The 4,074-nt window shown below is 42.2% G+C and overlaps 1 protein-coding gene across 1 annotated transcript in view; it reads right to left on the minus strand.

Moving 5' to 3' along the window:
- LOC101981391 (glutathione S-transferase alpha-3-like) overlaps positions 1-3,542 on the minus strand; it is a 19,551-nt gene extending 16,009 nt beyond the window's left edge. The window contains exon 1 of the mRNA XM_026785601.1: positions 3,459-3,542. The gene's annotated coding sequence lies outside the window, so the exon portion shown is untranslated. The remainder of the gene's footprint in view (positions 1-3,458) is intronic.
- Positions 3,543-4,074: the final 532 nt, after the last annotated feature.

The raw sequence follows: 4,074 nt of genomic DNA on the forward strand, positions 1-4,074 counted from the left end.
AACGCTGTTTGATTTGGTCCTTTCCCTGTAAGGTTTTGCAGGTATTCATATGCTTTGTGCAAACCAGCAGAGCAGAATGCGGTCAAAAGTAACTTCATTTTCCTGTTTCTAGGAACCTCCACCTACAGATCCTGATTCAGATGGCTAAGCAAGTGACAAATAGGAGAGGGCAAGTCAGCTAAGAGAATGGGGGACACTATCCCTTTGACTGGGGATGGGTTGCTATGTGCTAGAAAGAGATGATTTTGAAGACCTGAGATGCCCCTTCCTTCCTTCAAATCAGGACCACATCTCACACAAGAATTACTATGCAGCATCTTGCCAGTTTGATCTTCTATAACATCTATTCAATATCGTTTCCCAGAGAATCATTTCCTGTGAATTGTTAGACCTGGTTACTTTGACATCTGGACTTCCAGAAAAATCTCACAGTCTCTCTTCTATAATAGTCCATTTCCTCCCAGTGGTAAATTTGTCCCATGGTATTATTGACTTACACATTCTAACGATCTGTGCATTCTAGCTAACTGTCCAATGTTCAGTTCTTCTCACTTCTAGTCATGCTTCTCAAGTGCTAGTCCTTGAGAAGTTAGATTCTTTACTGATCTTCAGCCAGAGCTCAGCATGCTTCCCTGCTGCTGAGACTGGGAAGACCTTGGGCTGTCACAGGCTGAAGATAGAGAATATACATGTGAAATACTCTTGGGTGGTAGAGGTCAGAATCCCCCTCAACATCCTCAAACAGGGAGTGAATCCATTCATAGGAAGGGTAAGCCTGTCAAAATGGGTAGTGTTTTGTAGCTATTTCCTCTGAACTAAAATATAGTATTATGAAGAAAAGAACTAAGCTTAGGGGTCTAAGGAAGCTAAGGAAACACAAGAGATAAAGGAAGATCATAAAAACTACCAGATACACAAGGCAACTCCCCAGGCTGATAAACACAGTCAATGATTGATGGGAAAAGATTGTGTTTAGTGGAGCTTCTAACATCCCAGGCAAGAAGCTCTAGGAGGCAGCTTTGAGTCATTACAAACACTGTTGAGTCACCCATGGTTCTTGAAGTCACCTCAATAAACTCCTTAGTTCACCAAGCTGGATGTGGATGAGAGAGTTTCCTTCATTTGTCAGTGGTGCCCTATCGGGGGTTAGTAGGTACTAATTCATATCTCCCCAGGAAGGACACACAACTGACAGTGGGCTGAGGTTGGGCAACTCTGTCCCTGCCATTAGTCTGCTGTGCTAGGAGATGCTTGAATCCTATAGAGAGAATGTCACTGGGGATCTGATTAATTAGTGGTAAATTGATAAAAATCCTGACATGTAAAACGAATTGTTTCTATAGCAATAAATCTAAGCTTGGATTTCCTAGCCTACATAGTTTTAGGACATAGTTGCTGGCAGTGAGAGATGTAGCTCGATGGGTGCCAGCTGTAGCTGCTCAAGGAGTTTTACTCAGAGACTCTGCTCACTGGAAGCTGGGATACTTGGACTGATGCCCCAGAGAAGGATTTCAGCATATGTCAGCATAAAGCAAAGTTGTAGCTCATAAAGAAAGGGCCCTGTCTTCCACTCAAGGCTCAGCCAACTTCTGAGCACAGTAGAGTAGAAGAGCTGGTAGAAAGAATCTACAAACTGGAAAATGGGGAAGGGAGCTGTCAAGTGCCATCCTCCTGGCATGACGTGGCTGTTGCATACTTGAACACTTGAACCCATAACCATCATGGTTACCTGAACAAAATCAGTGCAGTTAAAAGTTGCAGTATGAGAGAGAAGGGGCTCCCAGCGTTCCATACCTAATTGAAGAGCTACTGGGAGCTGAGAGCTGCTGAGAAAGTGGCAGTCATTTCTCTTTTGGGGGTCACCTTTGGTAGGCTGCTCATGACCCAGTGAATGGTCCACATTTATGTGCATTTGGGAAAAACTAATAGGACTCAATGGGTGGTAAAGCAAGAAGATGCCTGGGAGCTGGAGGGAGATGTATGTAGACACAGCATATGGAGTTAAAAAGAGGGAGCAAGAGAGGGAGTGGGGAGTAGATACGGCCAAGATACTTTGTACATATAATGAAAAGAAAATAAACTCTGAAAATCTATTGCCAAAAAAATGTTTTTAGAGTAGATTAAATTGGAGAAAGGGAGTGAGGGGGAGAGGGAAGCAGAAAAAAAGAGAAGGAAAGAGGGAGCAGAGTGAGAGAAAGGGGGAGGGAGGAGGAGGACTATTTGGGGCAAGGGAGGTGACTAGGAAAAGAGAAAGGGCAAGAGAGGACAGCAGGGATAAATACAGTCAAAGCAGAATGATGCACTCATTTGCAAGTATTTTAATGAACTCAGTTACTTTATATAGGGAGTGTACACTCACTATTTCTGAAAAAGAAAAGGGTAGTTGTATAATCCCAAGTGTTTGTGTGGGTAGAGAGATAGAAATACAGAGAAAGAAAGACACACACACACACAGGGAGAGAAAGAAAGAGAGAGAGAGAGAGAGCGAGAGAGAGCTGTCTAAACAATAGCTATTTACACATAGTTACATTAAATTCGTAGTTATAACTGTCCAAAGGATTAAAAAGTTAGGCAGCATGTTTAGAGATGCTTACTTTTATACAGAGTTTCCCCATAGTAAAATAAATTGTACATGGTTCTTGATTTCTCTGATATGTGCTTTACGGGGCATATTCCACTGGGTTATAGGCAGATAAGATAGAATACAAGTCAAATTGTCAGTGATCAAGGCAAATGTTTTGACTGCAAGCATAATTCATGATCTTAACCAAAATCGCACCCAGCAAAAAATGAGGAATTCATTTTTCCCCTTACCTATTTAATTCTCCTTGTCCTTATATTCTGCCTCAGCATCCCAGTCTGCAAGTGCAGACTGGTTTCTTCTACAGAGAAAGCAACTCTAGCATCAGTGCCATGCTTCTCTTCCCTGGATATAATGCCAGTTTGTGAGGGCTGTTATCCCTCTGTTTCCTCCTTAAGAAGTTAATTTGTCTCTTACAAGAAAATTCTCACAACCCAATTTTCTAAATCCTTCATTTTTGCATCTCTATAACAATGCATTCAGCAGAAATGAAATCAATAATTCTTAGGCAGTCCTGAAGCACAACAAGCCTGCATAATGCGAGTACAAAACACAAGTTTTCTTGTGCTGAAGTATTTTCTAGGTGCCAAAGGTTTGTGTGTGTGTGTGTGTGTGTGTGTGTGTGTGTAGCTGTTTGTGTGTGTGTGTCTGTGTGTGGGTGTTTGTGTGGGTGTCTGTGTGGATCTGTTTATGTGCATGTGTATCTGTGTCTGTGTGCATGTGTGTGTCTGTTTGTGTGTGTGGGCGTGTGTGTGTGTCTGTTTGTGTGAGTATGCTAGTATGTGTCTGTGTGTGTGTGTGTGCATGTGTGTGTGTGTGTGCATGTGTGTGTGTGCATGTGTGTGTGTTAGGAATATTGATTTGATTTAGTACTTACCTTGTGAAAAAGCTGTTCGCTCTAAGGAACTCCACAGCAAAAAAAAGAGTTCCTGTTGTTTTATAAGCTAGTTCTTAATTTGAATAAGCCCTTCCCAGTTAAAGGGAGACAATCCAATAAGAGAAAAGCTGCACCCACATCGCCCAGAGGCCAGAAGTTTCCATGAGAGATTAGAAGAAAAGTGCAAAGTCATGCCTGGGTTGCTAAAATTTTGGTTAATGTGTTACTTCTTCAATGCTGCTAGTGGGGACCTTGAAGAATGGAATTCAGACAGATTTAACTCTCTGTGTGTCAGTGAAGATGTACTTCACAAGAAACTCCCTGTGAGGTTTTCGTGCATGGCAGGCAAGGGCTAAAGCAAGTGAGAAATCTCTAAGTAAGCTGGGAGATGTGGTAAAGAAGCTGATGGCACTGGGGAGTGTTTTTGTTGACCGGGCCACCAGGTGAGGAACAGGACAAACAGCTGCATTTCAGACAAATAGTGATTACTAATATAAGTATGTCCCCAAGATTGTGGGAATGTGATCATTCTGAAAAGATGCTTCCTTTGAAAGTCACATTGACATGGTGTTCTGGATTTTGCCTTCTCACCAAAAGTCCTATAGATGTTCTCTGT

The sequence above is a fragment of the Microtus ochrogaster genome, linkage group LG2 (assembly GCF_000317375.1).
Source record: "Microtus ochrogaster isolate Prairie Vole_2 linkage group LG2, MicOch1.0, whole genome shotgun sequence".
Taxonomy (NCBI): Eukaryota; Metazoa; Chordata; class Mammalia; order Rodentia; family Cricetidae; genus Microtus; species Microtus ochrogaster.